This window comes from Salmo trutta, unplaced genomic scaffold (assembly GCF_901001165.1).
Source record: "Salmo trutta unplaced genomic scaffold, fSalTru1.1, whole genome shotgun sequence".
NCBI classification, from domain to species: Eukaryota; Metazoa; Chordata; class Actinopteri; order Salmoniformes; family Salmonidae; genus Salmo; species Salmo trutta.
Genome location: NW_021823258.1, coordinates 769,923 through 782,662, shown reverse-complemented (window position 1 = coordinate 782,662; position 12,740 = coordinate 769,923). Strand labels below are relative to the sequence as shown.

The 12,740-nt window shown below is 45.4% G+C and overlaps 1 protein-coding gene across 2 annotated transcripts in view; it reads right to left on the bottom strand.

The window, feature by feature from the left end:
* The window catches only part of LOC115189943 (leucine-rich repeat and transmembrane domain-containing protein 2), a 54,481-nt gene extending 42,998 nt beyond the window's left edge, over window positions 1–11,483 (bottom strand). Inside the window, exon 1 of one of the 2 annotated variants that reach the window (XM_029748453.1) lies at window positions 10,769–11,483. The gene's annotated coding sequence lies outside the window, so the exon portion shown is untranslated. Of the gene's footprint in view, window positions 1–5,765; window positions 5,984–10,768 lie in introns of those variants that run through there. The other variant, XM_029748452.1, reaches the window with a different exon arrangement.
* Window positions 11,484–12,740: the final 1,257 nt, after the last annotated feature.

Genomic DNA, 12,740 nt, shown 5'->3' with positions numbered 1-12,740 from the left:
ACCCCCTGTATATAACCTCCACATTGACTCTGTACCGGTACCCCCTGTATATAACCTCCACATTGACTCTGTACCGATACCCCCTGTATATAGCCTCCACATTGACTCTGTACCGGTACCCCCTGTATATAGCCTCCACATTGACTCTGTACCGATACCCCCTGTATATAGCCTCCACATTGACTCTGTACCGGTACCCCTGTATATAGCCTCCACATTGACTCTGTACCGGTACCCCCTGTATATAGCCTCCACACTGACTCTGTACCGGTACCCCCCCTGTATATAGCCTCCACATTGACTCTGTACCGGTACCCCCCCCTGTATATAGCCTCCACATTGACTCTGTACCGGTACCCCCTGTATATAGCCTCCACATTGACTCTGTACCGGTACCCCCTGTATATAGCCTCCACATTGACTCTGTACCGGTACCCCCTGTATATACCTCCACACTGACTCTGTACCGGTACCCCCTGTATATAGCCTCCACATTGACTCTGTACCGGTACCCCCTGTATATAGCCTCCACATTGACTCTGTACCGGTACCCCCTGTATATAGCCTCCACATTGACTCTGTACTGTACCCCCCTGTATATAGCCTCCACATTGACTCTGTACCGGTACCCCCTGTATATAGCCTCCACACTGACTCTGTACTGGTACCCCCTGTATATAGCCTCCACATTGACTCTGTACCGGTACCCCCTGTATATAGCCTCCACATTGACTCTGTACCGGTACCCCCTGTATATAGCCTCCACACTGACTCTGTACCGGTACCCCCTGTATATAGCCTCCACATTGACTCTGTACCGGTACCCCCTGTATATAGCCTCCACATTGACTCTGTACCGGTACCCCCTGTATATAGCCTCCACATTGACTCTGTACCGGTACCCCCTGTATATAGCCTCCACACTGACTCTGTACCGGTACCCCCTGTATATAGCCTCCACATTGACTCTGTACCGGTACCCCCTGTATATAGCCTCCACACTGACTCTGTACCGATACCCCCTGTATATAGCCTCCACACTGACTCTGTACCGGTACCCCCTGTATATAGCCTCCACATTGACTCTGTACCGGTACCCCCTGTATATAGCCTCCACACTGACTCTGTACCGATACCCCCTGTATATAGCCTCCACACTGACTCTGTACCGGTACCCCCTGTATATAGCCTCCACACTGACTCTGTACCGGTACCCCCTGTATATAGCCTCCACATTGACTCTGTACCGGTACCCCCCTGTATATAGCCTCCACATTGACTCTGTACCGATACCCCCTGTATATAGCCTCCACACTGACTCTGTACCGGTACCCCCTGTATATAGCCTCCACATTGACTCTGTACCGGTACCCCCTGTATATAGCCTCCACATTGACTCTGTACCGGTACCCCCTGTATATAGCCTCCACATTGACTCTGTACCGGTACCCCCTGTGTATAGCCTCCACATTGACTCTGTACCGGTACCCCCTGTATATAGCCTCCACATTGACTCTGTACCGGTACCCCCTGTATATAGCCTCCACATTGACTCTGTACCGATACCCCCTGTATATAGCCTCCACATTGACTCTGTACCGGTACCCCCTGTATATAGCCTCCACATTGACTCTGTACCGGTACCCCCCTGTATATAGCCTCCACATTGACTCTGTACCGGTACCCCCCTGTATATAGCCTCCACATTGACTCTGTACCGATACCCCCTGTATATAGCCTCCACATTGACTCTGTTCCGGTACCCCCTGTATATAGCCTCCACATTGACTCTGTACCGGTACCCCCCTGTATATAGCCTCCACATTGACTCTGTACCGGTACCCCCCTGTATGTAGCCTCCACATTGACTCTGTACTGGTACCCCCTGTATATAGCCTCCACATTGACTCTGTACCGGTACCCCCTGTATATAGCCTCCACATTGACTCTGTACCGATACCCCCTGTATATAGCCTCCACATTGACTCTGTACCGGTACCCCCTGTGTATAGCCTCCACATTGACTCTGTACTGGTACCACCTGTATATAGCCTCCACATTGACTCTGTACTGGTACCACCTGTATATAGCCTCCACATTGACTCTGTACCGGTACCCCCTGTATATAACCTCCACACTGACTCTGTACTGGTACCCCCTGTATATAGCCTCCACATTGACTCTGTACCGGTACCCCCTGTATATAGCCTCCACATTGACTCTGTACCGGTACCCCCTGTATATAGCCTCCACATTGACTCTGTACCGGTACCCCCTGTATATAGCCTCCACATTGACTCTGTACCAGTACCCCCTGTATATAGCCTCCACATTGACTCTGTACTGGTACCCCCTGTATATAGCCTCCATATTGACTCTGTACCGGTACCCCCTGTATATAGCCTCCACATTGACTCTGTACCAGTACCCCCTGTATATAGCCTCCACATTGACTCTGTACTGGTACCCCCTGTATATAGCCTCCATATTGACTCTGTACCGGTACCCCCTGTATATAGCCTCCACATTGACTCTGTACCGGTACCCCCCTGTATATAGCCTCCACATTGACTCTGTACCGGTACCCCCTGTATATAGCCTCCACATTGACTCTGTACCGGTACCCCCTGTATATAGCCTCCACATTGACTCTGTACCGGTACACCCTGTATATAGCCTCCATATTGACTCTGTACCGGTACCCCCCTGTATAGAGTGTCGCTACTGTTATTTTCACTATAATTTTACTGTTTTTTTTATTTTATTTCTTTTTTATCTATCGTTTAACCTAATACCTATTTTTACCTTAAAATTGCACTATTGGTTAGGGCTTGTAAGTAAGCATTTCACTGTAAGGTCTACACCTGTTGTAGTCAGCATTTCACTGTAAGGTCTACACCTGTTGTATTCGGAGTACGAGACTAATAAAGTTTGATTTGATAACACTAGTTAGGGAGAGCATCCAGAGAGCATTTCTCCAAACCGACGAAGAGAAGCCATTTTAGGACAGACACAGTGGTACGACCTGTTGACCTTTACCTTCAACTATAAATACTCCTATTGACCCCTGACCCTACAGTCAGGTGACAGGAGACGGAGAGCACATAAGTCAACAGCAGAAAGAGGAAACCTCACCTTCCACCATTATAGGACTGGTACCTTTCCTTCAAATTCAGTCTGTAAATACTCCTTCCTGTTGACCCCTGAACCTTGACAACTGCCTTCCGAGGACAGTGTCAACACAGTCGAAGAGTTCACCTACACTACCCATTTCTCTGAAGCTACTTGAAACCTCCAAATACAAATCCCCCTGACCCCTGACCCCAGTGACAGATTCTAAGGAGAGGAGGATGAGTGACAGTAGCAGGGAGAAACGTAACAGATAGATTACTCCTTGACTGTGAAAGAGGAGAGGGAGATGAGAGAGGGTAGGCCAGAGGGCTAGGTGGAATATTCCTCTCTAGATTTACAGACGGACTGAAAATGCTGAAATGTTTGAAGTGACGGATTGTAACTCTTGTGGACGATCCTTACTGTCTTAAAGTCATTTAGCACAACCATGGTTAGGTGACTGTATATCACTCCTCTGGAGAGAGTGAGACACTTAGTGCTGATAGGTCTCTTGGGAGGGTTGGAGAAAACATTCAGATTGGCTCCTTAACCTGCTGTGTCCCTCTGGAGGGGTTAGTGCCATCATTACTACCTGTCTACCCTGAACACCAGGCCACAAGCAGATATGTTACTACCTGTCACCCTGAACACCAGGCCACAAGCAGAGATGTTACTACCTGTCACCCTGAACACCAGGCCACAAGCAGAGATGTTACTACCTGTCACCCTGAACACCAGGCCACAAGCAGAGATGTTACTACCTGTCACCCTGAACACCAGGCCACAAGCAGAGATGTTACTACCTGTCACCCTGAACACCAGGCCACAAGCAGAGATGTTACTACCTGTCACCCTGAACACCAGACCACAAGCAGAGATGTTACTACCTGTCACCCTGAACACCAGACCACAAGCAGAGATGTTACTACCTGTCACCCTGAACACCAGGCCACAAGCAGAGATGTTACTACCTGTCACCCTGAACACCAGGCCACAAGCAGAGATGTTACTACCTGTCACCCTGAACACCAGGCCACAAGCAGAGATGTTACTACCTGTCCACCCTGAACACCAGGCCACAAGCAGAGATGTTACTACCTGTCCACCCTGAACACCAGGCCACAAGCAGAGATGTTACTACCTGTCACCCTGAACACCAGGCCACAAGCAGAGATGTTACTACCTGTCCACCCTGAACACCAGGCCACAAGCAGAGATGTTACTACCTGTCACCCTGAACACCAGACCACAAGCAGAGATGTTACTACCTGTCATCCTGAACACCAGGCCACAAGCAGAGATGTTACTACCTGTCCACCCTGAACACCAGACCACAAGCAGAGATGTTACTACCTGTCACCCTGAACACCAGGCCACAAGCAGAGATGTTACTACCTGTCACCCTGAACACCAGGCCACAAGCAGAGATGTTACTACCTGTCACCCTGAACACCAGGCCACAAGCAGAGATGTTACTACATTATCCAACACATCTCTCCTCTCTCTAGTTCTACCTCCACCTTCTCTTCTCTTAATTCAGTAGACTTTATTGACACGGACAGTAAAATGACTTCCATTGTCATTAGTCTACATATGACAACAATGCTGGGACCAACGTCAATAACAGTAGTAGTAGTGGAAGTGGGATTACCATTAACAGCAACTACAGCAACAATATTAATGAGAATGATCATTAATTAAAGCCATAGTAGTAGGCCAGTCTCAACATGACTGAAAGCCCCCATCCTAAAAAAAAAGTATTTGATGATAAGGTCCAGACTGTCTGTTATTCTAGACAGGTCTGTGATGATAAGGTCCAGACTGTCTGTTGTTCTAGACAGGTCTGTGATGATAAGGTCCAGACTGTCTGTTGTTCTAGACAGGTCTGTGATGATAAGGTCCAGACTGTCTGTTGTTCTAGACAGGTCTGTGATGATAAGGTCCAGACTGTCTGTTGTTCTAGACAGGTCTGTGATGATAAGGTCCAGACTGTCTGTTATTCTAGACAGGTCTGTGATGATAAGGTCCAGACTGTCTGTTATTCTAGACAGGTCTGTGATGATAAGGTCCAGACTGTCTGTTATTCTAGACAGGTCTGTGATGATAAGGTCCAGACTGTCTGTTGTTCTAGACAGGTCTGTGATGATAAGGTCCAGACTGTCTGTTATTCTAGACAGGTCTGTGATGATAAGGTCCAGACTGTCTGTTATTCTAGACAGGTCTGTGTGTTATACATTCCTTTCTTTTTGCCTGTCTATCAGCCTGTTTGTCTGACTGCCTGTTTGTCTGACTGCCTGTTTGTCTGACTTCTTGTTTGTCTACCAGCCTGTTTGTCTACCAGCCTGTTTTCTGACTGCCTGTTTGTCTACCAGTCTGTTTGTCTACCAGCCTGTTTGTCTGACTGCCTGTTTGTCTGACTGCCTGTTTGTCTACCAGCCTGTTTGTCTGACTGCCTGTTTGTCTGACTGCCTGTTTGTCTACCAGCCTGTTTGTCTGACTGCCTGTTTGTCTGACTGCCTGTTTGTCTGACTGCCTGTTTGTCTGTTTTTTGTTTATTTATTTATTCATTAGGATCCCCATTAGCAGAAGCAGCTCTTCCTGGGGTCCACAAGGAAGTGTAACTGCCTCTCCGTTTCATTGTTTTCTGTACTGACCTCAACCTCCTCAGAGAGTCTTCCAGTACTCAGTGAACGCTCTCCTCTTCCCTCTGCTTCTCTTCCCCTTCCATTTTAAACAGGCCTTGACGTAGATCTCTGATTTGAACCCTTTAACCAGGGAGCTACAAAATGACTGAAGAAGTGCAAACCAACTTGTAGGCTCTGTTTTACCCATGTTAAGGACAGGATTTGGAAACAGTCACGTGACCCTAGATGCACTTTTGAACACGGTTTTATTTTCCAGCTCAGAAGTTGTTTGGTTGGTTGACAGGTTTGGAGGTCAGGCTCTACAGTGCTAAAGCTGTCTATATTCTCAGAAGGCTTTTTATACTGCAGTCAGTCACTCCCCCCCCCCCCCCGGCCCTTCCAAGACATAAATACTCGGTGTCAGTGTGGCCTGCGTGCTGCTGAGTGGAGGGACAGTCACACCTCTTCTCCTGCTCATCCTCCTCCCCACTCCTCCGTCATTCCCCTCATTCCTCCAACCACAAGATTGCTGTCTGCTCATACCTTGTACTAACGCGTACAGTGATACTGTGTGTGATGCCTTTCTCACTAATATCACAGCAGTAAACAAACACCCCCTCCAGTCAATCACCCCAGCTGTCCTCTCCCCCTCTTCATTACAGTCTGTAGATAGTATTATACACACACACACACACACACACACACACACACACACACACACACACACACACACACACACACACACACACACACACACACACACACATACACACACACACACACACACACACACATACATACATACATACACACACACACACACACACACACACACACACACACACACATACATACACACACCCCCACACACACACACATGGCCATACAGATGTAATGAGATGAAACCCTGGCCTCGCCTCCTGAGTCAATAACGTCTGTACAGTGTGTTGCTGCTTGGAACAAAGCAGCCATGCTAACAAAGGGAAGGCAGCCTGCATGCTCCAAGTATCAATTATTGAGGGCATCCACACAAAGGAGAGGAGAGAAACTGGAACTAGAGAGACAGGAGTAGAGAGATAGGACCAGAGAGATAGGACCAGAGAGATAGGACTAGAGAGATAGGACTAGAGAGATAGGAGTAGAGATATAGGACTAGAGAGACAGGACTAGAGAGATAGGACTAGAGAGACAGGAGTAGAGAGATAGGACTAGAGAGACAGGAGTAGAGAGATAGGACCAGAGAGATAGGACTAGAGAGATAGGACTAGAGAGACAGGAGTAGAGAGATAGGACCAGAGAGATCGGACTAAAGAGACAGGAGTAGAGAGATAGGAGTAGAGATATAGGACTAGAGAGATAGGACCAGAGAGACAGGACCAGAGAGATAGGAGTAAAATTAGGAGCAATAGTAGGAACTAGGAGCTGTGTTAGGAACTAGGAGCTATAGTAGGAACTAGGAGTTATAGTAGGATCTAGGAGCTATAGTAGGAACTAGGAGTTATAGTAGGATCTAGAAGCTATAGTAGGAACTAGGAGCTATAGTAGGATCTAGGAGTTATAGTAGGATCTAGAAGCTATAGTAGGAACTAGGAGCTATAGTAGGAACTAGGAGCTATAGTATGAGTAAGTGCTGTGTGTGGAGACTAGCTAGCTAGCTGTCAATACACTCAGTAAACAAAACAGAAACTCACATACTGGTAACTGCCAAAATAAAGGAAACTCTTGGGTAAATGACAGATACAATGTACACTACTGTTGAAAAGTTTATGGTAACTTAGAAATATCCTTGTTTTTTAAAGAAAAGCAATTTTTTTTGTATATTAATATAACTTCAAATTGATCAGAAATACAGTGCAGCTTCATTAAATAGCACCCGCAAAACACCAGTGTCAACATCAACAGTTACTAGGCGACTCCAGGATGCTGGAGTTGCAAAGAAAAAGCCATATCTCAGACTGGCCAATGAAAAGAAAAGATTAAAATGGGCAAAAGAACACAGACACTGAACAGAGGAACTCTGCCTAGAAGCCCAGCATCCCGGAGTCGCCTCTTCACTGTTGACGTTGAGACTGGTGTTTTGCGGGTACTATTTAATGAAGCTGTCAGTTGAGGACTTGTGAGGCGTCTGTTTCTCAAACTAGACACTCTAATGTAATTGTCCTCTTGCTCAGTTGTGCACCGGGGCCTCCCACTCCTCTTTCTATTCTGGTTAGAGCCAGTTTGCGCTGTTCTGTGAAGGGAGTAGTACACGGTGTTGTACAAGATCTTCAGTTTCTTGTCAATTTCTCTCATGGAATAGCCTTCATTTCTTAGAACAAGAATAGACTGACAAGTTTCAGAAGAAAGAACTTTATTTCTGGCCATTTTGAGCTTGTAATCGAACCCACAAATGCTGATGCTCCAGATACTCAACTAGTCTAAAGAAGTCAAGTTTTATTGCTTCTTTAATCAGAACAACAGTTTTCAGCTGTGCTAACATAATTGCAAAATGGTTTTCTAATGATCAATTAGCCTTTTAAAATGATAAACTTGGATTAGCTAACACAACGTGCCATTGAAACACAGGAGTGATGGTTGCTGATAATTTGCCTCTGTACGCCTATGTAGATATTCCAGTAAAAATCAGCCGTTTCCATCTACAATAGTCATTTACAACATGAACAATGTCTACACTGTATTTCTGATCAATTTGATGTTATTTTAATGGACAAAAAAATGTGCTTTTCATTCAAAAACAAGGACATTTCTAAGTGACCCCAAACTTGTGAACGGTAGGGTATATTGAAAGCAGGTGCTTCCACACAGGTGTGGTTCCTGAGTTAATTAAGCAATTCATATCCCATCATGCTTAGGGTCATGTATAAAAATGCCCAGGTGCCCATTGTTTTGTCTACCATGGATAGAAGAAGAGATGTCAGGGACTTTGAAGAGGAGTCTCAAAGGACCATAAGGGGTTTAAATGGTGTGTGTGTGTGTGTGTGTGTGTGTGTGTGTGTGTGTGTGTGTGTGTGTGTGTGTGTGTGTGTGTGTGTGTGTGTGTGTGTGTGTGTGTGTGTGTGTGTGTGTGTGTGTGTGTGTGTGTGTGTGTGTGTGTGTGTGTGTGTGTGTGTGTGTGTGTGTACGTGTGCGTGTGTGTGTTTTAGTCACCAGATCTCAACCCAATTGAACATTTATGGTAGATTCTGAAGCAGCGCCTGAAACCACCGTCAACAAAACACCAAATGATGAAATGTCTCGTGGCAGAACGGTGTCACATCCCTCCAGTAGAGTTCCAGACACTTGTAGAATCTATGCCAAGGTGAATTGAAGCTGTTCTGGCTGGTGGTGACCCAACGCCCTAGTAAGACACTTTATGTTTCCTTTATTTTGGCAGTTACCTGAACATACAGTACATGCTTTAGATTATCACACACACACACACACACACACACACACACACACACACACACACACACACACACACACACACACACACACACACACACACACACACACACACACACACACACACACACACACACACACACACACACACACCTGCATCTACATCTCGCTCTGTGTGTGTGTGTGTGTTTCTACTGGTGCCAATGTTGTCAGACATCCCATATATACAGCATCATTACACACACACACACACACACACACACACACACACACACACACACACACACACACACACACACACACACACACACACACACACACACACACACACACACACACACATCGATCATTAAGACCTGTGGAGTATTGAGTTGGAGGAAACAATGTAACCCACCACACAGTCCAAGGGAATACATGTAACATTGTCTTTAATATACATCTGGAATGAATCAACAACTGTCATTCACAAGTGATAATAAGACACTTATTGTCTATAAGCCAAATCATTCAATCACTCTAGCCTAGTGGTTAGAGCGTTGGACTAGTAACCAGCAGGTAGCCTAGTGGTTAGAGCGTTGGACTAGTAACCAGCAGGTAGCCTAGTGGTTAGAGCATTGGACTAGTAACCAGCAGGTAGCCTAGTGGTTAGAGCGTTGGACTAGTAACCAGCAGGTAGCCTAGTGGTTAGAGTGTTGGACTAGTAACCAGCAGGTAGCCTAGTGGTTAGAGCGTTGGACTAGTAACCAGCAGGTAGCCTAGTGGTTAGAGCGTTGGACTAGTAACCAGCAGGTAGCCTAGTGGTTAGAGCGTTGGACTAGTAACCAGCAGGTAGCCTAGTGGTTAGAGCGTTGGACTAGTAACCAGCAGGTAGCCTAGTGGTTAGAGTGTTGGACTAGTAACCAGCAGGTAGCCTAGTGGTTAGAGCGTTGGACTAGTAACCAGCAGGTAGCCTAGTGGTTAGAGCGTTGGACTAGTAACCAGCAGGTAGCCTAGTGGTTAGAGCATTGGACTAGTAACCAGCAGGTAGCCTAGTGGTTAGAGCATTGGACTAGTAACCAGCAGGTAGCCTAGTGGTTAGAGTGTTGGACTAGTAACCAGCAGGTAGCCTAGTGGTTAGAGCGTTGGACTAGTAACCAGCAGGTAGCCTAGTGGTTAGAGCGTTGGACTAGTAACCAGCAGGTAGCCTAGTGGTTAGAGCGTTGGACTAGTAACCAGCAGGTAGCCTAGTGGTTAGAGCGTTGGACTAGTAACCAGCAGGTAGCCTAGTGGTTAGAGCGTTGGACTAGTAACCAGCAGGTAGCCTAGTGGTTAGAGCGTTGGACTAGTAACCAGCAGGTAGTCTAGTGATTAGAGCGTTGGACTAGTAACCAGCAGGTAGCCTAGTGGTTAGAGCGTTGGGCAAGTAACCGAAAGGTTGCAAGTTCGAATCCCCGAGCTGATAAGGTACAAGTATTTGTTCTTAACTGGCTTGCCTAGTTAAATAAAGGTAAAACAAAAATTATATTTCATCATCTTGACAATTTGTGTGTTATTTGTGTGTGGTTGTTTTAGTGTGTAGCTATGTGTTTAGATTTTTCAAGGCAGTGTGTGTGAATGTGTTTATTTGTGAAAGAACACAGAGGGTGGAGACAGAGAACCAAAACACTCACCTTCCAAAATACCAGCCACCCACCACCAACCCCAACGCCCAAACCAAAACGGCCAACAAATCTGTCCTAATATAAAGAAACGGAGCGAGAACTGTTGGTATAATCCTCACATCGATCTCCTGCCGGCAGCAACAACCAATCACATTTAAAAAGGAACGATAGTAGAAAAAAGGATGGTGAAAAATGAATGAGGAGAGGATGAAGGAAGATGAATTTTAATCCTTAGAGAGGTCGGTTTGTTGCCATGACGAGGTTAGCCTCCCCCAGTATAGTCTCTCCCAGTCCAGTCCAGTCAAAGGGATAGTGTTTCCACCTGCCTGTCTGCCTGCTAGCCCTTCTGTGTCGCTATGTTTCTGATTCCTCTGCTCCAGCGTGCGCCAGTATCCAGAGGCTGTCTTTGTGCATGTGTGTGTGTGTGAGAGAGAGAGAGAGAGGGTTTGTGTATTTGTGTGCAGTCGTGCATGTGGGAGGAGTGTGTGAATGTGTGTGAGGCGCAGCTTGTCAAAAATAGTAACATTGGAGTGTGTTGCTTCTGTCTGAGCTGAGAGAGAGAATCAGCTGATCTCACAGTAGATATAAATCTTCCTCCAGGCTTTTCTCTCCCTCCTCCTTTTCCCCTCTTTGTTTTCTCTCGTTTTGTTTCATTCGCTCTTTTGATGCGTTTCATTTTCTCAGTCCCTCACGTTAGGTGGTAGGCTGGCTCTGCATGTATCGGCTTGTGTGTGTGAGTGTTCGCCTGTGTGAGTGTTCGCCTGTGTGAGTGTGTGTGTGGTGTGTGTGTGTGTGTGTGTGTGTGTGTGTGTGTGTGTGTGTGTGTGTGTGTGTGTGTGTGTGTGTGTGTGTGTGTGTGTGTGTGTGTGTGTGTGTGTGTGTGTGTGTGTGTGTGTGTGTTTGTTTGGCAACGGGTAGACAGGGAAAGACGAGCTGTTTGCTGGAGTCATTGAGAAAGAGAGGGATGTGTTTTTTAAATGGAGGACAAACAGAGAGAGATGGATGAGAGCGTGATAGGAGAGAGAGAGTGGCAGGGGGAGGGAGCGAGGAAGGTGCAGAGAGGTGGAAGAAGAGTGAGAGCAGGGTGGCATTTAGGGTAAAGGAACTGGCAGGTGTGTGTGTGTGTGTTGTGAGATGGGTAATGTGTGTTCCTGTGAGACAGAGAGCAGGACTGTGTTCTTCCCATCACCAGCTGAACATGGCTGCTACTGACAGGCTAGGCACACAGGGAAACCTCTGTTGTTTATTTATATGTGGTGGAGAGAGGAAGAGAGAGAGAATGATAGAGAATGATATAGAGAATGATAGAGAATGATATAGAATTATAGAGAATGATATAGAATGATAGAGAGAATGATAGAGAGAATGATATAGAATGATAGAGAGAATGATAGAGATAATGATATAGAATGATATAGAATGATAGAGAGAATGACATAGAGAATGATAGAGATAATGATATAGAATGATAGAGAGAATGACATAGAGAATGACATAGAGAATGATAGAGAGAATGATATAGAATGATAAAGAGAATGATATAGAATGATAGAGAGAATGATAGAGATAATGATATAGAATGATAGAGAGAATGATATAGAATGATAGAGAGAATGATATAGAATGATAAAGAGAATGATATAGAATGATATTGAGAATGATAGAGAGAATGATATAGAATGATAAAGAGAATGATATAGAATGATATAGAGAATGATATAGAATGATAAAGAGAATGATATAGAATGATAAAGAGAATGATAGAGATAATGATATAGAATGATAGAGAGAATGATATAGAGAATGATATAGAATGATAAAGAGAATTATATAGAATGATAAAGAGAATGATAGAGAGAATGATATAGAATGATAGAGAGAATGATATAGAATGATAGAGAGAATGATATAGAATGATAGAGAGAATGATATAGAATGATATAGAGAATGATATAGAGAATGATATAGAATGATATAGAAT